The sequence below is a fragment of the Pseudophryne corroboree genome (genome assembly GCF_028390025.1).
Source record: "Pseudophryne corroboree isolate aPseCor3 chromosome 3 unlocalized genomic scaffold, aPseCor3.hap2 SUPER_3_unloc_14, whole genome shotgun sequence".
Lineage (NCBI taxonomy): Eukaryota > Metazoa > Chordata > Amphibia > Anura > Myobatrachidae > Pseudophryne > Pseudophryne corroboree.
Window position 1 is genome coordinate 1,242,407 of NW_026967502.1, and position 23,813 is coordinate 1,266,219.

Genomic DNA, 23,813 nt, shown 5'->3' on the forward strand with positions numbered 1-23,813 from the left:
CATTAAGAGAATGTCAGGGGCAGCAGGTGAGGGGGCATTAAGAGAATGTCAGGGGCAGCAGGTGAGGGAGCATTAAGAGAATGTAAGAGGCAGCAGGTGAGGGAGCATTAAGAGAATGTCAGGGGCAGCAGGTGAGGAGGCATTAAGAGAATGTCAGGGGCAGCAGGTGAGGAGGCATTAAGAGAATGTAAGAGGCAGCAGGTGAGGGAGCATTAAGAGAATGTCAGGGGCAGCAGGTGAGGAGGCATTAAGAGAATGTCAGGGGCAGCAGGTGAGGGAGCATTAAGAGAATGTAAGAGGCAGCAGGTGAGGGAGCATTAAGAGAATGTAAGGGGCAGCAGGTGAGGGGGCATTAAGAGAATGTAAGAGGCAGCAGGTGAGGGAGCATTAAGAGAATGTAAGAGGCAGCAGGTGAGGGAGCATTAAGAGAATGTCAGGGGCAGCAGGTGAGGAGGCATTAAGAGAATGTCAGGGGCAGCAGGTGAGGAGGCATTAAGAGAATGTCAGGGGCAGCAGGTGAGGGGGCATTAAGAGAATGTCAGAGGCAGCAGGTGAGGGGCATTAGGAGAATGTATGGGGAAGCAGGTGAGGGGGCATTAGGAGAATGTCAGAGGCAGCAGGTGAGGGGCATTAGGAGAATGTATGGGGAAGCAGGTGAGGAGGCATTAAGAGAATGTCAGGGGCAGCAGGTGAGGGGGCATTAAGAGAATGTAAGAGGCAGCAGGTGAGGGAGCATTAAGAGAATGTAAGAGGCAGCAGGTGAGGGAGCATTAAGAGAATGTAAGGGGCAGCAGGTGAGGAGGCATTAAGAGAATGTCAGGGGCAGCAGGTGAGGAGGCATTAAGAGAATGTCAGGGGCAGCAGGTGAGGGGGCATTAAGAGAATGTCAGAGGCAGCAGGTGAGGGGCATTAGGAGAATGTATGGGGAAGCAGGTGAGGGGGCATTAGGAGAATGTCAGGGGCAGCAGGTGAGGGGGCATTAGGAGAATGTAAGAGGCAGCAGGTGAGGGAGCATTAAGAGAATGTAAGAGGCAGCAGGTGAGGGAGCATTAAGAGAATGTAAGGGGCAGCAGGTGAGGAGGCATTAAGAGAATGTCAGGGGCAGCAGGTGAGGAGGCATTAAGAGAATGTCAGGGGCAGCAGGTGAGGGGGCATTAAGAGAATGTCAGAGGCAGCAGGTGAGGGGCATTAGGAGAATGTATGGGGAAGCAGGTGAGGGGGCATTAGGAGAATGTCAGAGGCAGCAGGTGAGGGGCATTAGGAGAATGTATGGGGAAGCAGGTGAGGGGGCATTAGGAGAATGTCAGAGGCAGCAGGTGAGGGGCATTAGGAGAATGTATGGGGAAGCAGGTGAGGAGGCATTAAGAGAATGTCAGGGGCAGCAGGTGAGGGGGCATTAAGAGAATGTAAGAGGCAGCAGGTGAGGGAGCATTAAGAGAATGTAAGAGGCAGCAGGTGAGGGAGCATTAAGAGAATGTAAGGGGCAGCAGGTGAGGAGGCATTAAGAGAATGTCAGGGGCAGCAGGTGAGGAGGCATTAAGAGAATGTCAGGGGCAGCAGGTGAGGGGGCATTAAGAGAATGTCAGAGGCAGCAGGTGAGGGGCATTAGGAGAATGTATGGGGAAGCAGGTGAGGGGGCATTAGGAGAATGTCAGGGGCAGCAGGTGAGGGGGCATTAGGAGAATGTAAGAGGCAGCAGGTGAGGGAGCATTAAGAGAATGTAAGAGGCAGCAGGTGAGGGAGCATTAAGAGAATGTAAGGGGCAGCAGGTGAGGAGGCATTAAGAGAATGTCAGGGGCAGCAGGTGAGGAGGCATTAAGAGAATGTCAGGGGCAGCAGGTGAGGGGGCATTAAGAGAATGTCAGAGGCAGCAGGTGAGGGGCATTAGGAGAATGTATGGGGAAGCAGGTGAGGGGGCATTAGGAGAATGTCAGAGGCAGCAGGTGAGGGGCATTAGGAGAATGTATGGGGAAGCAGGTGAGGGGGCATTAGGAGAATGTCAGGGGAAGCAGGTGAGGAGGCATTAAGAGAATGTCAGGGGCAGCAGGTGAGGGGGCATTAGGAGAATGTCAGGGGCAGCAGGTGAGGGGGCATTAGGAGAATGTCAGGGGCAGCAGGTGAGGGGGCATTAGGAGAATGTCAGGGGCATTAGGAGAATGTCAGGGGCATTAGGAGAATGTCAGGGGCATTAGGAGAATGTCAGGGGCAGCAGATGACAGACCGACAGCAGGTGAGGGGGCATTAGGAGAATGTCAGGGGCAGCAGGTGAGGGGGTATTAAAATGTCAGGGGCAGCAGGTGAGGGGGCATTAGGAGAATGTCAGGGGCAGCAGGTGAGGGGGCATTAGGAAAATGTCAGGGGAAGCAGGTGAGGGGGCATTAGGAGAATGTCAGGGGAAGCAGGTGAGGGGGCATTAGGAGAATGTCAGGGGAAGCAGGTGAGGGGGCATTAGGAGAATGTCAGGGGCAGCAGGTGAGGGGGCATTAGGAGAATGTCAGGGGAAGCAGGTGAGGGGGCATTAGGAGAATGTAAGAGGCAGCAGGTGAGGGAGCATTAGGAGAATGTCAGAGGCAGCAGGTGAGGGAGCATTAGGAGAATGTAAGAGGCAGCAGGTGAGGGTGCATTAGGAGAATGTCAGGGGAAGCAGGTGAGGGGGCATTAGGAGAATGTCAGGGGAAGCAGGTGAGGAGGCATTAGGAGAATGTCAGGGGCAGCAGGTGAGGGGGCATTAGGAGAATGTCAGGGGCAGCAGGTGAGGGGGCATTAGGAGAATGTCAGGGGCAGCAGGTGAGGGGGCATTAGGAGAATGTCAGGGGCAGCAGGTGAGGGGGCATTAGGAGAATGTCAGGGGCAGCAGGTGAGGGGGCATTAGGAAAATGTCAGGGGCAGCAGGTGAGGGGGCATTAGGAAAATGTCAGGGGCAGCAGGTGAGGGAGCATTAGGAGAATGTAAGAGGCAGCAGGTGAGGGAGCATTAGGAGAATGTCAGGGGAAGCAGGTGAGGGGGCATTAGGAGAATGTCAGGGGAAGCAGGTGAGGAGGCATTAGGAGAATGTCAGGGGCAGCAGGTGAGGGGGCATTAGGAGAATGTCAGGGGCAGCAGGTGAGGGGGCATTAGGAGAATGTCAGGGGCAGCAGGTGAGGGGGCATTAGGAAAATGTCAGGGGCAGCAGGTGAGGGGGCATTAGGAAAAAGTCAGGGGCAGCAGGTGAGGGGGCATTAGGAAAAAGTCAGGGGCAGCAGGTGAGGGGGCATTAGGAAAAAGTCAGGGGCAGCAGGTGAGGGAGCATTAAGAGAATGTCAGGGGCAGCAGGTGAGGGGGCATTAGGAGAATGTCAGAGGCAGCAGGTGAGGGGCATTAAGAGAATGTCAGGGGCGGCAGGTGAGGGGACATTAAGAGAATGTCAGAGGCAGCAGGTGAGGGGCATTAAGAGAATGTCAGGGGCAGCAGGTGAGGGGGCATTAAGAGAATGTCAGAGGCAGCAGGTGAGGGGCATTAGGAGAATGTATGGGGCAGCAGGTGAGGGGGCATTAGGAGAATGTATGGGGAAGCAGGTGAGGGGGCATTAGGAGAATGTCAGAGGCAGCAGGTGAGGGGCATTAGGAGAATGTATGGGGAAGCAGGTGAGGGGGCATTAAGAGAATGTAAGAGGCAGCAGGTGAGGAGGCATTAAGAGAATGTCAGGGGCAGCAGGTGAGGGGGCATTAAGAGAATGTAAGAGGCAGCAGGTGAGGGAGCATTAAGAGAATGTAAGAGGCAGCAGGTGAGGAGGCATTAAGAGAATGTCAGGGGCAGCAGGTGAGGGGGCATTAAGAGAATGTCAGAGGCAGCAGGTGAGGGGCATTAGGAGAATGTATGGGGAAGCAGGTGAGGGGGCATTAGGAGAATGTCAGAGGCAGCAGGTGAGGGGCATTAGGAGAATGTATGGGGAAGCAGGTGAGGGGGCATTAAGAGAATGTAAGAGGCAGCAGGTGAGGAGGCATTAAGAGAATGTCAGGGGCAGCAGGTGAGGGGGCATTAAGAGAATGTCAGGGGCAGCAGGTGAGGGGGCATTAGGAGAATGTCAGGGGCAGCAGGTGAGGGGGCATTAGGAGAATGTCAGGGGCAGCAGGTGAGGGGGCATTAGGAGAATGTCAGGGGCATTAGGAGAATGTCAGGGGCATTAGGAGAATGTCAGGGGCATTAGGAGAATGTCAGGGGCAGCAGATGACAGACCGACAGCAGGTGAGGGGGCATTAGGAGAATGTCAGGGGCAGCAGGTGAGGGGGTATTAAAATGTCAGGGGCAGCAGGTGAGGGGGCATTAGGAGAATGTCAGGGGCAGCAGGTGAGGGGGCATTAGGAGAATGTCAGGGGCAGCAGGTGAGGGGGCATTAGGAAAATGTCAGGGGAAGCAGGTGAGGGGGCATTAGGAGAATGTCAGGGGAAGCAGGTGAGGGGGCATTAGGAGAATGTCAGGGGAAGCAGGTGAGGGGGCATTAGGAGAATGTCAGGGGCAGCAGGTGAGGGGGCATTAGGAGAATGTCAGGGGAAGCAGGTGAGGGGGCATTAGGAGAATGTAAGAGGCAGCAGGTGAGGGAGCATTAGGAGAATGTAAGAGGCAGCAGGTGAGGGAGCATTAGGAGAATGTAAGAGGCAGCAGGTGAGGGAGCATTAGGAGAATGTCAGGGGAAGCAGGTGAGGGGGCATTAGGAGAATGTCAGGGGAAGCAGGTGAGGAGGCATTAGGAGAATGTCAGGGGCAGCAGGTGAGGGGGCATTAGGAGAATGTCAGGGGCAGCAGGTGAGGGGGCATTAGGAGAATGTCAGGGGCAGCAGGTGAGGGGGCATTAGGAAAATGTCAGGGGCAGCAGGTGAGGGGGCATTAGGAAAATGTCAGGGGCAGCAGGTGAGGGGGCATTAGGAAAATGTCAGGGGCAGCAGGTGAGGGAGCATTAGGAGAATGTAAGAGGCAGCAGGTGAGGGAGCATTAGGAGAATGTCAGGGGAAGCAGGTGAGGCGGCATTAGGAGAATGTCAGGGGCAGCAGGTGAGGGGGCATTAGGAGAATGTCAGGGGCAGCAGGTGAGGGGGCATTAGGAGAATGTCAGGGGCAGCAGGTGAGGGGGCATTAGGAGAATGTCAGGGGCAGCAGGTGAGGGGGCATTAGGAAAAAGTCAGGGGCAGCAGGTGAGGGGGCATTAGGAAAAAGTCAGGGGCAGCAGGTGAGGGGGCATTAGGAAAAAGTCAGGGGCAGCAGGTGAGGGGGCATTAGGAAAAAGTCAGGGGCAGCAGGTGAGGGGGCATTAGGAAAAAGTCAGGGGCAGCAGGTGAGGGGGCATTAGGAAAAAGTCAGGGGCAGCAGGTGAGGGGGCATTAGGAAAAAGTCAGGGGCAGCAGGTGAGGGGGCATTAGGAAAAAGTCAGGGGCAGCAGGTGAGGGGGCATTAGGAAAAAGTCAGGGGCAGCAGGTGAGGGGGCATTAGGAAAAAGTCAGGGGCAGCAGGTGAGGGGGCATTAGGAAAAAGTCAGGGGCAGCAGGTGAGGGGGCATTAGGAAAAAGTCAGGGGCAGCAGGTGAGGGGGCATTAGGAAAAAGTCAGGGGCAGCAGGTGAGGGGGCATTAGGAAAAAGTCAGGGGCAGCAGGTGAGGGGGCATTAGGAAAAAGTCAGGGGCAGCAGGTGAGGGGGCATTAGGAAAAAGTCAGGGGCAGCAGGTGAGGGGGCATTAGGAAAAAGTCAGGGGCAGCAGGTGAGGGGGCATTAGGAAAAAGTCAGGGGCAGCAGGTGAGGGGGCATTAGGAAAAAGTCAGGGGCAGCAGGTGAGGGGGCATTAGGAGAATGTCAGGGGCAGCAGGTGAGGGGGCATTAGGAGAATGTCAGGGGCAGCAGGTGAGGGGGCATTAGGAGAATGTCAGGGGCAGCAGGTGAGGGGGCATTAGGAAAATGTCAGGGGCAGCAGGTGAGGGGGCATTAGGAAAATGTCAGGGGCAGCAGGTGAGGGAGCATTAGGAGAATGTAAGAGGCAGCAGGTGAGGGAGCATTAGGAGAATGTCAGGGGAAGCAGGTGAGGGGGCATTAGGAGAATGTCAGGGGAAGCAGGTGAGGAGGCATTAGGAGAATGTCAGGGGCAGCAGGTGAGGGGGCATTAGGAGAATGTCAGGGGCAGCAGGTGAGGGGGCATTAGGAGAATGTCAGGGGCAGCAGGTGAGGGGGCATTAGGAAAATGTCAGGGGCAGCAGGTGAGGGGGCATTAGGAAAAAGTCAGGGGCAGCAGGTGAGGGGGCATTAGGAAAAAGTCAGGGGCAGCAGGTGAGGGGGCATTAGGAAAAAGTCAGGGGCAGCAGGTGAGGGAGCATTAAGAGAATGTCAGGGGCAGCAGGTGAGGGGGCATTAGGAGAATGTCAGAGGCAGCAGGTGAGGGGCATTAAGAGAATGTCAGGGGCGGCAGGTGAGGGGACATTAAGAGAATGTCAGAGGCAGCAGGTGAGGGGCATTAAGAGAATGTCAGGGGCAGCAGGTGAGGGGGCATTAAGAGAATGTCAGAGGCAGCAGGTGAGGGGCATTAGGAGAATGTATGGGGCAGCAGGTGAGGGGGCATTAGGAGAATGTATGGGGAAGCAGGTGAGGGGGCATTAGGAGAATGTCAGAGGCAGCAGGTGAGGGGCATTAGGAGAATGTATGGGGAAGCAGGTGAGGGGGCATTAAGAGAATGTAAGAGGCAGCAGGTGAGGAGGCATTAAGAGAATGTCAGGGGCAGCAGGTGAGGGGGCATTAAGAGAATGTAAGAGGCAGCAGGTGAGGGAGCATTAAGAGAATGTAAGAGGCAGCAGGTGAGGAGGCATTAAGAGAATGTCAGGGGCAGCAGGTGAGGGGGCATTAAGAGAATGTCAGAGGCAGCAGGTGAGGGGCATTAGGAGAATGTATGGGGAAGCAGGTGAGGGGGCATTAGGAGAATGTCAGAGGCAGCAGGTGAGGGGCATTAGGAGAATGTATGGGGAAGCAGGTGAGGGGGCATTAAGAGAATGTAAGAGGCAGCAGGTGAGGAGGCATTAAGAGAATGTCAGGGGCAGCAGGTGAGGGGGCATTAAGAGAATGTCAGGGGCAGCAGGTGAGGGGGCATTAGGAGAATGTCAGGGGCAGCAGGTGAGGGGGCATTAGGAGAATGTCAGGGGCAGCAGGTGAGGGGGCATTAGGAGAATGTCAGGGGCATTAGGAGAATGTCAGGGGCATTAGGAGAATGTCAGGGGCATTAGGAGAATGTCAGGGGCAGCAGATGACAGACCGACAGCAGGTGAGGGGGCATTAGGAGAATGTCAGGGGCAGCAGGTGAGGGGGTATTAAAATGTCAGGGGCAGCAGGTGAGGGGGCATTAGGAGAATGTCAGGGGCAGCAGGTGAGGGGGCATTAGGAGAATGTCAGGGGCAGCAGGTGAGGGGGCATTAGGAAAATGTCAGGGGAAGCAGGTGAGGGGGCATTAGGAGAATGTCAGGGGAAGCAGGTGAGGGGGCATTAGGAGAATGTCAGGGGAAGCAGGTGAGGGGGCATTAGGAGAATGTCAGGGGCAGCAGGTGAGGGGGCATTAGGAGAATGTCAGGGGAAGCAGGTGAGGGGGCATTAGGAGAATGTAAGAGGCAGCAGGTGAGGGAGCATTAGGAGAATGTAAGAGGCAGCAGGTGAGGGAGCATTAGGAGAATGTAAGAGGCAGCAGGTGAGGGAGCATTAGGAGAATGTCAGGGGAAGCAGGTGAGGGGGCATTAGGAGAATGTCAGGGGAAGCAGGTGAGGAGGCATTAGGAGAATGTCAGGGGCAGCAGGTGAGGGGGCATTAGGAGAATGTCAGGGGCAGCAGGTGAGGGGGCATTAGGAGAATGTCAGGGGCAGCAGGTGAGGGGGCATTAGGAAAATGTCAGGGGCAGCAGGTGAGGGGGCATTAGGAAAATGTCAGGGGCAGCAGGTGAGGGGGCATTAGGAAAATGTCAGGGGCAGCAGGTGAGGGAGCATTAGGAGAATGTAAGAGGCAGCAGGTGAGGGAGCATTAGGAGAATGTCAGGGGAAGCAGGTGAGGCGGCATTAGGAGAATGTCAGGGGCAGCAGGTGAGGGGGCATTAGGAGAATGTCAGGGGCAGCAGGTGAGGGGGCATTAGGAGAATGTCAGGGGCAGCAGGTGAGGGGGCATTAGGAGAATGTCAGGGGCAGCAGGTGAGGGGGCATTAGGAAAAAGTCAGGGGCAGCAGGTGAGGGGGCATTAGGAAAAAGTCAGGGGCAGCAGGTGAGGGGGCATTAGGAAAAAGTCAGGGGCAGCAGGTGAGGGGGCATTAGGAAAAAGTCAGGGGCAGCAGGTGAGGGGGCATTAGGAAAAAGTCAGGGGCAGCAGGTGAGGGGGCATTAGGAAAAAGTCAGGGGCAGCAGGTGAGGGGGCATTAGGAAAAAGTCAGGGGCAGCAGGTGAGGGGGCATTAGGAAAAAGTCAGGGGCAGCAGGTGAGGGGGCATTAGGAAAAAGTCAGGGGCAGCAGGTGAGGGGGCATTAGGAAAAAGTCAGGGGCAGCAGGTGAGGGGGCATTAGGAAAAAGTCAGGGGCAGCAGGTGAGGGGGCATTAGGAAAAAGTCAGGGGCAGCAGGTGAGGGGGCATTAGGAAAAAGTCAGGGGCAGCAGGTGAGGGGGCATTAGGAAAAAGTCAGGGGCAGCAGGTGAGGGGGCATTAGGAAAAAGTCAGGGGCAGCAGGTGAGGGGGCATTAGGAAAAAGTCAGGGGCAGCAGGTGAGGGGGCATTAGGAAAAAGTCAGGGGCAGCAGGTGAGGGGGCATTAGGAAAAAGTCAGGGGCAGCAGGTGAGGGGGCATTAGGAGAATGTCAGGGGCAGCAGGTGAGGGGGCATTAGGAGAATGTCAGAGGCATTAGGAGAATGTCAGAGGCAGCAGATGACAGACCGACAGCAGGTGAGGGGGCATTAGGAGAATGTCAGGGGCAGCAGGTGAGGGGGTATTAAAATGTAGGGACAGCAGGTGAGGCGTATTAGGAGAATGTAGGGGCAGTAGGTTACAGACAGGGGCAGCAGGTGAGGGGGCATTAGGAGAATGTCAGGAGCAGCAGGTGAGGGGGCATTAGGAAAAAGTCAGGGGCAGCAGGTGAGGGGGCATTAGGAAAAAGTCAGGGGCAGCAGGTGAGGGGGCATTAGGAAAAAGTCAGGGGCAGCAGGTGAGGGGGCATTAGGAAAATGTCAGGGGAAGCAGGTGAGGGGGCATTAGGAGAATGTCAGGGGAAGCAGGTGAGGGGGCATTAGGAGAATGTCAGGGGAAGCAGGTGAGGGGGCATTAGGAGAATGTCAGGGGCAGCAGGTGAGGGGGCATTAGGAGAATGTCAGGGGAAGCAGGTGAGGGGGCATTAGGAGAATGTAAGAGGCAGCAGGTGAGGGAGCATTAGGAGAATGTAAGAGGCAGCAGGTGAGGGAGCATTAGGAGAATGTAAGAGGCAGCAGGTGAGGGAGCATTAGGAGAATGTCAGGGGAAGCAGGTGAGGGGGCATTAGGAGAATGTCAGGGGAAGCAGGTGAGGAGGCATTAGGAGAATGTCAGGGGCAGCAGGTGAGGGGGCATTAGGAGAATGTCAGGGGCAGCAGGTGAGGGGGCATTAGGAGAATGTCAGGGGCAGCAGGTGAGGGGGCATTAGGAAAATGTCAGGGGCAGCAGGTGAGGGGGCATTAGGAAAATGTCAGGGGCAGCAGGTGAGGGGGCATTAGGAAAATGTCAGGGGCAGCAGGTGAGGGAGCATTAGGAGAATGTAAGAGGCAGCAGGTGAGGGAGCATTAGGAGAATGTCAGGGGAAGCAGGTGAGGCGGCATTAGGAGAATGTCAGGGGCAGCAGGTGAGGGGGCATTAGGAGAATGTCAGGGGCAGCAGGTGAGGGGGCATTAGGAGAATGTCAGGGGCAGCAGGTGAGGGGGCATTAGGAGAATGTCAGGGGCAGCAGGTGAGGGGGCATTAGGAAAAAGTCAGGGGCAGCAGGTGAGGGGGCATTAGGAAAAAGTCAGGGGCAGCAGGTGAGGGGGCATTAGGAAAAAGTCAGGGGCAGCAGGTGAGGGGGCATTAGGAAAAAGTCAGGGGCAGCAGGTGAGGGGGCATTAGGAAAAAGTCAGGGGCAGCAGGTGAGGGGGCATTAGGAAAAAGTCAGGGGCAGCAGGTGAGGGGGCATTAGGAAAAAGTCAGGGGCAGCAGGTGAGGGGGCATTAGGAAAAAGTCAGGGGCAGCAGGTGAGGGGGCATTAGGAAAAAGTCAGGGGCAGCAGGTGAGGGGGCATTAGGAAAAAGTCAGGGGCAGCAGGTGAGGGGGCATTAGGAAAAAGTCAGGGGCAGCAGGTGAGGGGGCATTAGGAAAAAGTCAGGGGCAGCAGGTGAGGGGGCATTAGGAAAAAGTCAGGGGCAGCAGGTGAGGGGGCATTAGGAAAAAGTCAGGGGCAGCAGGTGAGGGGGCATTAGGAAAAAGTCAGGGGCAGCAGGTGAGGGGGCATTAGGAAAAAGTCAGGGGCAGCAGGTGAGGGGGCATTAGGAAAAAGTCAGGGGCAGCAGGTGAGGGGGCATTAGGAAAAAGTCAGGGGCAGCAGGTGAGGGGGCATTAGGAGAATGTCAGGGGCAGCAGGTGAGGGGGCATTAGGAGAATGTCAGAGGCATTAGGAGAATGTCAGAGGCAGCAGATGACAGACCGACAGCAGGTGAGGGGGCATTAGGAGAATGTCAGGGGCAGCAGGTGAGGGGGTATTAAAATGTAGGGACAGCAGGTGAGGCGTATTAGGAGAATGTAGGGGCAGTAGGTTACAGACAGGGGCAGCAGGTGAGGGGGCATTAGGAGAATGTCAGGAGCAGCAGGTGAGGGGGCATTAGGAAAAAGTCAGGGGCAGCAGGTGAGGGGGCATTAGGAAAAAGTCAGGGGCAGCAGGTGAGGGGGCATTAGGAAAAAGTCAGGGGCAGCAGGTGAGGGGGCATTAGGAAAAAGTCAGGGGCAGCAGGTGAGGGGGCATTAGGAAAAAGTCAGGGGCAGCAGGTGAGGGGGCATTAGGAAAAAGTCAGGGGCAGCAGGTGAGGGGGCATTAGGAAAAAGTCAGGGGCAGCAGGTGAGGGGGCATTAGGAAAAAGTCAGGGGCAGCAGGTGAGGGGGCATTAGGAAAAAGTCAGGGGCAGCAGGTGAGGGGGCATTAGGAAAAAGTCAGGGGCAGCAGGTGAGGGGGCATTAGGAAAAAGTCAGGGGCAGCAGGTGAGGGGGCATTAGGAAAAAGTCAGGGGCAGCAGGTGAGGGGGCATTAGGAAAAAGTCAGGGGCAGCAGGTGAGGGGGCATTAGGAAAAAGTCAGGGGCAGCAGGTGAGGGGGCATTAGGAAAAAGTCAGGGGCAGCAGGTGAGGGGGCATTAGGAAAAAGTCAGGGGCAGCAGGTGAGGGGGCATTAGGAAAAAGTCAGGGGCAGCAGGTGAGGGGGCATTAGGAAAAAGTCAGGGGCAGCAGGTGAGGGGGCATTAGGAAAAAGTCAGGGGCAGCAGGTGAGGGGGCATTAGGAAAAAGTCAGGGGCAGCAGGTGAGGGGGCATTAGGAAAAAGTCAGGGGCAGCAGGTGAGGGGGCATTAGGAAAAAGTCAGGGGCAGCAGGTGAGGGGGCATTAGGAAAAAGTCAGGGGCAGCAGGTGAGGGGGCATTAGGAAAAAGTCAGGGGCAGCAGGTGAGGGGGCATTAGGAGAATGTCAGAGGCATTAGGAGAATGTCAGAGGCAGCAGATGACAGACCGACAGCAGGTGAGGGGGCATTAGGAGAATGTCAGGGGCAGCAGGTGAGGGGGTATTAAAATGTAGGGACAGCAGGTGAGGCGTATTAGGAGAATGTAGGGGCAGTAGGTTACAGACAGGGGCAGCAGGTGAGGGGGCATTAGGAGAATGTCAGGAGCAGCAGGTGAGGGGGCATTAGGAGAATGTCAGGAGCAGCAGGTGAGGGGGCATTAGGAGAATGTCAGGGGCAGCAGGTGAGGGGGCATTAGGAGAATGTCAGGGGCAGCAGGTGAGGGGGCATTAGGAGAATGTCAGGGGCAGCAGGTGAGGGGGCATTAGGAGAATGTCAGGGGCAGCAGGTGAGGGGGCATTAGGAGAATGTCAGGGGCAGCAGGTGAGGGGGCATTAGGAGAATGTCAGGGGCAGCAGGTGAGGGGGCATTAGGAGAATGTCAGGGGCAGCAGGTGAGGGGGCATTAGGAGAATGTCAGGGGCAGCAGGTGAGGGGGCATTAGGAGAATGTCAGGGGCAGCAGGTGAGGGGGCATTAGGAGAATGTCAGGGGCAGCAGGTGAGGGGGCATTAGGAGAATGTCAGGGGCAGCAGGTGAGGGGGCATTAGGAGAATGTCAGGGGCAGCAGGTGAGGGGGCATTAGGAGAATGTCAGGGGCAGCAGGTGAGGGGGCATTAAGAGAATGTCAGGGGCAGCAGGTGAGGGGGCATTAGGAGAATGTCAGAGGCAGCAGGTGAGGGGGCATTAGGAGAATGTCAGAGGCAGCAGGTGAGGGGGCATTAGGAGAATGTCAGAGGCAGCAGGTGAGGGGGCATTAGGAGAATGTCAGAGGCAGCAGGTGAGGGGGAATTAAAATGTAGGGGCAGCAGGTGAGGGATATTAGGAGAATGTAGGGGCAGTAGGTTACAGACAGGGGCAGCAGCTGAGGGGGCATTGGGAGACTAAGAGCAGCAGGTGAGGGGGCATTAGGAGAATGTAAGAGGCAGCAGGTGAGGGGGCATTAGGAGAATGTCAGAGGCAGCAGGTGAGGGGGGAATTAAAATGTAGGGGCAGCAGGTGAGGGGTATTAGGAGAATGTAGGGGCAGTAGGTTACAGACAGGGGCAGCAGCTGAGGGGGCATTGGGAGAATGTCAGGGGCAGCAGCTGAGGGGGCATTGGGAGAATGTCAGAGGCAGCAGGTGAGGGGGCATTAGGAGAATGTCAGAGGCAGCAGGTGAGGGGGCATTAGGAGAATGTCAGAGGCAGCAGGTGAGGGGGAATTAAAATGTAGGGGCAGCAGGTGAGGGGTATTAGGAGAATGTAGGGGCAGTAGGTTACAGACAGGGGCAGCAGCTGAGGGGGCATTGGGAGACTAAGAGGCAGCAGGTGAGGGGGCATTAGGAGAATGTAAGAGGCAGCAGGTGAGGGGGCATTAGGAGAATGTAAGAGGCAGCAGGTGAGGGGGCATTAGGAGAATGTAAGAGGCAGCAGGTGAGGGGGCATTAGGAGAATGTCAGAGGCAGCAGGTGAGGGGGCATTAGGAGAATGTCAGAGGCAGCAGGTGAGGGGGCATTAGGAGAATGTCAGAGGCAGCAGGTGAGGGGCATTAGGAGAATGTATGGGGAAGCAGGTGAGGGGGCATTAGGAGAATGTCAGAGGCAGCAGGTGAGGGGCATTAGGAGAATGTATGGGGAAGCAGGTGAGGGGGCATTAGGAGAATGTCAGAGGCAGCAGGTGAGGGGGTGTTAGGAGAGGTTTAGGGCAGGAGAGGGGGTATTAGGAGAGGTTGGGGCAGGAGAGGGGGTATTAGGAGAGGTGAGGGCAAGAGAGGGGGTATTAGGAGAGGTGAGGGCAAGAGAGGGGGTATTAGGAGAGGATGGGGGCAGGAGAGGGGGTAATAGGAGAGGATGGGGGCAGGAGAGGGGGTAATAGGAGAGGATGGGGGCAGGAGAGGGGGTATTAGGAGAGGTTGGGGCAGGAGAGGGGTATTAGGAGAGGATGGGGGCAGGAGAGGGGGTATTAGGAGAGGAGAGGTTGGGGCAGGAGAGGGGGTATTAGGAGAGGATGGGGGCAGGAGAGGGGGTAATAGGAGAGGTTGGGGCAGGAGGGGGTATTAGGAGAGGTTGGGGCAGGAGAGGGGGTATTAGGGGAGGATGGGGGTTAGAAGAGAATGGGGGCAGGAGGGGGTATTAGGAGAGGTTGGGGCAGGAGAGGGGGTATTAGGAGAGGATGGGGGTTAGAAGAGAGGGTATTAGGAGAGGATGGGGGTTAGAAGAGAATGGGGGGGCAGGAGGGGGTATTAGGAGAGGTTGGGGCAGGAGAGGGGGTATTAGGAGAGGTGAGGGCAAGAGAGGGGGTATTAGGAGAGGATGGGGGCAGGAGAGGGGGTATTAGGAGAGGATGGGGGCAGGAGAGGGGGTATTAGGAGAGGTTGGGGCAGGAGAGGGGGTATTAGGAGAGGTTGGGGCAGGAGAGGGGGTATTAGGAGAGGTTGGGGCAGGAGAGGGGGTATTAGGAGAGGTTGGGGCAGGAGAGGGGGTATTAGGAGAGGATGGGGGCAGGAGAGGGGGTATTAGGAGAGGTTGGGGGCAAGAGAGGGGGTATTAGGAGAGGATGGGGGCAGGAGGGGGTATTAGGAGAGGATGGGGGCAGGAGAGGGGGTATTAGGAGAGGTTGGGGCAGGAGAGGGGGTATTAGGAGAGGTTGGGGCAGGAGAGGGGGTATTAGGAGAGGTGGGGGCAGGAGAGGGGGTATTAGGAGAGGATGGGGGCAGGAGAGGGGATATTAGGAGAGGTTGGGGCAGGAGACAGGTGGGATGAGGGGACATTACCTGGAGGAGGAGGCGGCAGGAGGTTACACCTGGACGGAGGAATGTGTACCGCAAGTACGGGGCGGTATTTCACGTAATCGTCAGTATAGCGCACTGGATTATGGGTAGTGAGTGTGACAACTAAGCATCCAGGAGCAGCCCCGCCCTCTCTCCCTCTCATAGGCCGCTAGGCTCCGTCACTCATTTACCTCCAGCCCCGCCCGCTCACTGTCCATAGGATGCAACGTCTCGTCAGACAACAACCGCCTGCCCCGCCCACTATCCCGCCCATTGGCCGCCGTATCCTATCACTCTCCTGCCCTTTGGCCGCGGCCACGCCCACTTTCCTGTTCATAGGCCTCAGCTACCAGTCATTGTCACACTCAGCCCCGCCCTCTCCCCCTCTCATAGGCCGCAATGTCCCGTCACTCAACTACATCCGGCTCCGCCCACAGCACGCAGCCTCCCGTCACTCAGCCATCATTAGCCCCGCCTACTCTCTAGCCCCGGCTCCCTGTTACGTCATAATCAGCGCTAGTTCAGACTTAGCCAACATGGCGGCGCCCATAGGGAGCCGGGAACATGGCGCTTGCATCCTGATGCTGTGATGTGTGTATAATAATAATAATGAGTGATGTATGGTCACATCTGCTGTGTTACTGTCCGGGCTGCAGCCACCTAGGCTTCATATCCCAGCACACACAGTGCCAGCCATGGTGGAGAGCCAGTGTGGGACTGGGGGGTGATGGGCCCATGGGGGGAATGTAGTGACAGGGGCCCATGGGGGGAATGTAGTGACAGGGGCCCATGGGGGGAATGTAGTGACAGGGGCCCATGGGGAGGAATGTAGTGACAGGGGCCCATGGGGGGAATGTAGTGATAGAGGCCCATGGGTGGAACTGTAGTGACAGGGGCCCATGGGCGGATGTATTGACAGGGGCCCTTGGGAGGGGGGTGTAGTGACGGGCCCATGGGGAAAATGTAGTGATAGGGGCCCATGGGGAAAATGTAGTGATAGGGGCTCATGGGGGGGAATGTACTGACAGGGGCCCATGGGGAAAATGTACTGACCGGGGACCATTGAGGGAATGTAGTGACAGAGGCCCATGGGGGGATGTAGTGACAGGGGCCCATGGGGGCATGTAGTGACAGGGGCCCATGGGGGCATGTAGTGACAGGGGCCATTGGGGGGAATGTAGTGACAGGGGTCCATCGTGGGATGTAGTGACAGGCCCATGGGGGGGTGTAGTGACAGGGGCCCATGAGGAGAATGTAGTGATAAGGGCCCATTGGGGGGAATGTAGTGACAGGGGCCCATGGGGGGATGTAGTGACAGGGGCCCATGGGGGGAATGTAGTGACCGGGGCCCATGGGGGGAATGTAGTGACAGGGGCCCATGGGGGGAATGTAGTGACAGGGGCCCTTGGGGGGAATGTAGTGACAGGGGTCCATGGGGGGATGTAGTGACAGGCCCATGGGGGGTTGTAGTGACAGGGGCCCATGGGGGGATGTAGTGATAGGGGCCCATGGGGGATGTAGTGATAGGGGCCATTGGGGGGAATGTAGTGACAGGGGCCCATGGGGGGAATGTAGTGATAGGTGCCAGTTGGGGGTTGTAGTGACAGGGGCCCATGGGGGGAATGTAGTGACCGGGGCCCATGGGGGGAATGTAGTGACCGGGGCCCATGGGGGGAATGTAGTGACCGGGGCCCATGGGGGGAATGTAGTGACAGGGGCCCATGGGGGGAATGTAGTGACAGGGGCCCTTGGGGGGAATGTAGTGACAGGGGTCCATGGGGGGATGTAGTGACAGGCCCATGGGGGGTTGTAGTGACAGGGGCCCATGGGGGGATGTAGTGATAGGGGCCCATGGGGGATGTAGTGATAGGGGCCATTGGGGGGAATGTAGTGACAGGGGCCCATGGGGGGAATGTAGTGATAGGTGCCAGTTGGGGGTTGTAGTGACAGGGGCCCATGGGGGGAATGTAGTGACCGGGGCCCATGGGGGGAATGTAGTGACCGGGGCCCATGGGGGGAATGTAGTGACCGGGGCCCATGGGGGGAATGTAGTGACCGGGGCCCATGGGCGGAATGTAGTGATAGGGGCCATGGGGGAATGTAGTGACAGAGGCCCATGGGGGGGGATGTAGTGACAGAGGCTCATGGGGGGGGATGTAGTGACAGAGGCCCATGGGGGGGGTTAGGGACAGAGGCCCATGGGGGGGTCAGCATTATGAGGGACTGCTGACTCCAGAGTGCCATTAGAGAAGTTAGGGGTGTCCCCAGGGTAGCTTGCTCACAGATGCTGCAGGAGCCGTTATCATGTGACCTTACACCGGGCAACTAGACCCAGACATACTGTATGTGTAATTGTTCATGGGGTGGGTGTGGGGTGCGGTGGCCCCTATGTTGGTATGGCCAGGCGGCTTCAGGTTGGCACACCCTAACACTTTATTACCACTTATGATTTTCCCTATCACTTTGTATATATGTTTGTATGATTTAAATCACAGTTCACCTACATAGCACTAATGTGTTTCTTATTAACCCCTAGTACTATTCACTTGTGTGCTGACCTGGGGTAGCCGACCTGTGCCGACGTGATGGGGTCCGGCACCCCGGACCCATACCTAGTATTAGGGACCCCCAGTGACAGAGACGCCTTGCCGATCGGCCTGGGGGCTTAACCCTATATGTGCAGATATACGCAACTAAGATCTCCGTATTATCTGATTATTATGTAGTGTTATTTCTCAGTGTGCATTCTGGAGAGAAAATGTTTTGTCTTACCCAGAATTACCCCTCCCGTGTATCACCTGAGTGACATCACAATCTGATTGAGCAGCTTGCCAATATATGTGCAGTATAGTAACTGCTGTCATGCAGGATAATGTAGCAGAGTAATACCAGCAATGCCCTGTAGGGAACACACCATGTTCCTGTGCAGTATAATGTCACATGTGTAATGTACAATCCATGTGCACAGTCTGACACCTAGGGGAGAGGGGGGGGGGGCCTCAGGCAGTGAGGGGGGCCAGTCCTGTACTGTGGACAACCATTAAATGGGCCAGTCCTGTACTGTGGACAACCATTAGATCTCCACCATCGATGGCAAAACCATCTGCCATTGGGTTACCCTATTGCCCGCTCTCCTACCCTCCTCAGGCCAGGTTCTCATTACACCAAATTTATCACCTGAGCACTTCTTGCATTTTAATATAACAATTACCACCTTCCGCACACCCTCCAGCAGCCCCCACTAATGTCACCCGCCCGTCACCCCAACAAGATTACCCACATATACACTGCCTCCAGCAGCCCCTGTCTCCCCCCTCTGACACCTCAGCACTGCATGGGGACAATATTACCCACATATACATTGCCTCTTGCAGCCCCCACTACTGCACTACTGCCACCCACCCTGTCTCCCCCCTCTGACACCTCAGCGCTGCATGGGGACAAGATTACCCACATAGACACTGCCTCCAGCAGCCCCCGCTACTGCACTACTGCCACCCACCCTGTCTCCCCCCTCTGACACCTCAGTGCTGCATGGGAACAAAATTACCCACATATACACTGCCTCCAGCAGCCCCCACTACTGCACTACTGCCATCCACCCTGTCTCCCCTCTGATACCTCAGCGCTGCATGGGGACAAGATTACCCACATATACACTGCCTCCAGCAGCCCCCGCTACTGCACTACTGCCACCCACCCTGTCTCCCCCTCTGACACCTCAGCGCTGCATGGGGACAAGATTACCCACATATACACTGCCTCCAGCAGCCCCCGCTACTGCACTACTGCCACCCACCCTGTCTCCCCCCTCTGACACCTCAGTGCTGCATGGGGACAAGATTACCCACATAGACACTGCCTCCAGCAGCCCCCGCTACTGCACTACTGCCACCCACCCTGTCCTCCCCCCTCTGATACCTCAGCGCTGCATGGGGACAAGATTACCCACATAGACACTGCCTCCAGCAGCCCCCCGCTACTGCACTACTGCCACCCACCCTGTCTCCCCCCTCTGACACCTCAGTGCTGCATGGGGACAAGATTACCCACATAGACACTGCCTCCAGCAGCCCCCGCTACTGCCACCCACCCTGTCTCCCCCCCTCTGACACCTCAGTGCTGCATGGGGACAAGATTACCCACATATACACTGCCTCCAGCAGCCCCCGCTACTGCCACCCACCCTGTCTCCCCCCTCTGACACCTCAGCGCTGCATGGGGACAAGGTTACCCACATAGACACTGCCACCAGCAGCCCCCACTACTGCCACCCACCCTGTCTCCCCCCTCTGACACCTCAGCGCTGCATGGGGACAAGATTACCCACATAGACACTGCCACCAGCAGCCCCCAGTACTGCACTACTGCCACCCACCCTGTCTCCCCCCTCTGACACCTCAGTGCTGCATGGGGACAAGATTACCCACATATACACTGCCTCCAGCAGCCCCCACTACTGCACTACTGCCACCCACCCTGTCTCCCCCCTCTGATACCTCAGCGCTGCATGGGGACAAGATTACCCACATAAACACTGCCACCAGCAGCCCCCAGTACTGCACTACTGCCACCCACCCTGTCTCCCCCCTCTGACACCTCAGTGCTGCATGGGGACAAGATTACCCACATGTACACTGCCTCCAGCAGCCCCCACTACTGCACTACTGCCACCCACCCTGTCTCCCCCTCTGACACCTCAGTGCAGCATGGGGACAAGATTACCCACATATACACTGCCTCCAGCAGCCCCCACTACTGCACTACTGCCACCCACCCTGTCTGCCCCCTCTGACACCTCAGTGCAGCATGGGGACAAGATTACCCACATATACACTGCCTCCAGCAGCCCCCGCTACTTCCACCCACCCTGTCTCCCCCCTCTGACACCTCAGCGCTGCATGGGGACAAGATTACCCACATATACACTGCCTCCAGCAGCCCCCGCTACTGCACTACTGCCACCCACCCTGTCTCCCCCCTCTGACACCTCAGCGCTGCATGGGGACAAGATTACCCACATATACTCTGCCTCCAGCAGCCCCCGCTACTGCACTACTGCCACCACCCTGTCTCCCCCCTCTGACACCTCAGAGCTGCATGGGGACAAGATTACCCACATATACACTGCCTCCAGCAGCCCCCACTACTGCACTACTGCCCCACCGTCCTGTCTCCCCCCTCTGACACCTCAGCTCTGCATGGGGACAAGATTACCCACATATACACTGCCTCCAGCAGCCCCCTGCTACTGCACTACTGCCACCCACCCTGTCTCCCCCCTCTGACACCTCAGTGCTGCATGGGGACAAGATTACCCACATATACACTGCCTCTGGCAGACCCCACTACTGCCACCCACCCTGTCTCCCCCCTCTGACACCTCAGCATTGCATGGGGACAAGATTACCCACATATACACTGCCTCTTGCAGCCCCCACTACTGCACTACTGCCACCCCACCCTGTCTCCCCCCTCTGACACCTCAGTGCTGCATGGGGACAAGATTACCCACATAGACACTGCCTCCAGCAGCCTCCACTACTGCACTACTGCCACCCACCCTGTCTCCCCCCTCTGACACCTCAGCGCTGCATGGGGACAAGATTACCCACATATACACTGCCTCCAGCAGCCCCCACTACTGCACTACTGCCACCCAACCTGTCTCCCCCCCTCTGACACCTCAGTGCTGCATGGGGACAATATTACCCACATATACACTGCCTCCAGCAGCCCCTGCTACTGCACTACTGCCACCCCACCCTGTCTCCCCCTCTGACACCTCAGTGCTGCATGGGGACAAGATTACCCACATATACACTGCCTCTTGCAGCCCCCACTACTGCACTACTGCCACCCACCCTGTCTCCCCCCTCTGACACCTCAGCTCTGCATGGGGACAAGATTACCCACATATACACTGCCTCCAGCAGCCCCCACTACTGCACTACTGCCACCCACCCTGTCTCCCCCCTCTGACACCTCAGCGCTGCATGGGGACAAGATTACCCACATAGACACTGCCTCCAGCAGCCCCCACTACTGCACTACTGCCACCCACCCTGTCTCCCCCCTCTGACACCTCAGCGCTGCATGGGGACAATATTACCCACATATACACTGCCTCCAGCAGCCCCCGCTACTGCACTACTGCCACCCACCCTGTCTCCCCCCTCTGACACCTCAGCGCTGCATGGGGACAATATTACCCACATATACACTGCCTCCAGCAGCCCCTGCTACTGCACTACTGCCACCCACCCTGTCTCCCCCTCTGACACCTCAGCGCTGCATGGGGACAAGATTACCCACATAGACACTGCCACTGGCAGCCCCCACTACTGCACTACTGCCACCCACCCTGTCTCCCCCCTCTGACACCTCAGTGCTGCATGGGGACAAGATTACCCACATAGACACTGCCTCCAGCAGCCTCCACTACTGCACTACTGCCACCCACCCTGTCTCCCCCCTCTGACACCTCAGTGCTGCATGGGGACAATATTACCCACATATACACTGCCTCCAGCAGCCCCGACTACTGCACTACTGCCACCCACCCTGTCTCCCCCTCTGACACCTCAGCGCTGCATGGGGACAAGATTACCCACATATACACTGCCTCCAGCAGCCCCCAGTACTGCACTACTGCCACCCACCCTGTCTCCCCCCTCTGACACCTCAGTGCTGCATGGGGACAAGATTACCCACATAGACACTGTCTCCAGCAGCCCCCACTACTGCCACCCACCCTGTCTCCCCCCTCTGACACCTCAGCGCTGCATGGGGACAAGGTTACCCACATAGACACTGCCACCAGCAGCCCCCAGTACTGCACTACTGCCACCCACCCTGTCTCCCCCCTCTGACACCTCAGCGCTGCATGGGGACAAGATTACCCACATATACACTGCCTCCAGCAGCCCCCAGTACTGCACTACTGCCACCCACCCTGTCTCCCCCCTCTGACACCTCAGTGCTGCATGGGGACAAGATTACCCACATAGACACTGCCTCCAGCAGCCCCCGCTACTGCACTACTGCCACCCACCCTGTCTCCCCCCTCTGACACCTCAGCGCTGCATGGGGACAAGGTTACCCACATATACACTGCCTCCAGCAGCCCCCGCTACTGCCCTACTGCTTTCCACCCTGTCTCCCCCCCTCTGACACCTCAGCTCTGCATGGGGACAAGATTACCCACATAGACACTGCCTCCAGCAGCCCCCGCTACTGCCCTACTGCCACCACCCTGTCTCCCCCCTCTGACACCTCAGCGCTGCATGGGGACAGGATTACCCACATATACACTGCCTCCAGCAGCCCCCGCTAGTGCACTACTGCCACCCACCCTGTCTCCCCCCTCTGACACCTCAGCTCTGCATGGGGACAAGATTACCCACATAGACACTGCCTCCAGCAGCCCCCACTACTGCACTACTGCCACCCACCCTGTCTCCCCCCTCTGACACCTCAGCGCTGCATGGGGACAAGGTTACCCACATATACACTGCCTCCAGCAGCCCCCACTACTGCACTACTGCAACCCACCCTGTCTCCCCCCTCTGACACCTCAGCACTGCATGGGGACAGGATTACCCACATATACCCTGCCTCCAGCAGCCCCGACTACTGCACTACTGCCACCCACCCTGTCTCCCCCCTCTGACACCTCAGCTCTGCATGGGGACAAGATTACCCACATAGACACTGCCTCCAGCAGCCCCCAGTACTGCACTACTGCCACCCACCCTGTCTCCCCCCTCTGACACCTCAGCGCTGCATGGGGACAATATTACCCACATATACACTGCCTCCAGCAGCCCCTGCTACTGCACTACTGCCATCCACCCTGTCTCCCCCCTCTGACACCTCAGTGCTGCATGGGGACAAGATTACCGACATAGACACTGCCTCCAGCAGCCCCCGCTAGTGCACTACTGCCACCCACCCTGTCTCCCCCCTCTGACACCTCAGTGCTGCATGGGGACAAGATTACCCACATAGACACTGTCTCCAGCAGCCCCCACTACTGCCACCCACCCTGTCTCCCCCCTCTGACACCTCAGCGCTGCATGGGGACAAGGTTACCCACATAGACACTGCCACCAGCAGCCCCCAGTACTGCACTACTGCCACCCACCCTGTCTCCCCCCTCTGACACCTCAGCGCTGCATGGGGACAAGATTACCCACATATACACTGCCTCCAGCAGCCCCCAGTACTGCACTACTGCCACCCACCCTGTCTCCCCCCTCTGACACCTCAGTGCTGCATGGGGACAAGATTACCCACATAGACACTGCCTCCAGCAGCCCCCGCTACTGCACTACTGCCACCCACCCTGTCTCCCCCCTCTGACACCTCAGCGCTGCATGGGGACAAGGTTACCCACATATACACTGCCTCCAGCAGCCCCCGCTACTGCCCTACTGCTTTCCACCCTGTCTCCCCCCCTCTGACACATCAGCTCTGCATGGGGACAAGATTACCCACATAGACACTGCCTCCAGCAGCCCCCACTACTGCACTACTGCCACCCACCCTGTCTCCCCCTCTGACACCTCAGCGCTGCATGGGGACAAGATTACCCACATATACACTGCCTCCAGCAGCCCCCGCTACTGCACTACTGCCACCCACCCTGTCTCCCCCTCTGACACCTCAGCGCTGCATGGGGACAAGATTACCCACATATACACTGCCTCCAGCAGCCCCCACTACTGCACTACTGCCACCCACCCTGTCTCCCCCTCTGACACCTCAGCGCTGCATGGGGACAAGATTACCCACATATACACTGCCTCCAGCAGCCCCCGCTACTGCACTACTGCCACCCACCCTGTCTCCCCCCTCTGACACCTCAGTGCTGCATGGGGACAAGATTACCCACATATACACTGCCTCCAGCAGCCCCCGCTACTGCCCTACTGCCACCACCCTGTCTCCCCCCTCTGACACCTCAGCGCTGCATGGGGACAGGATTACCCACATATACACTGCCTCCAGCAGCCCCCGCTAGTGCACTACTGCCACCCACCCTGTCTCCCCCCTCTGACACCTCAGCTCTGCATGGGGACAATATTACCCACATAGACACTGCCTCCAGCAGCCCCCACTACTGCACTACTGCCACCCACCCTGTCTCCCCCCTCTGACACCTCAGCGCTGCATGGGGACAAGGTTACCCACATATACACTGCCTCCAGCAGCCCCCACTACTGCACTACTGCCACCCACCCTGTCTCCCCCCTCTGACACCTCAGTGCTGCATG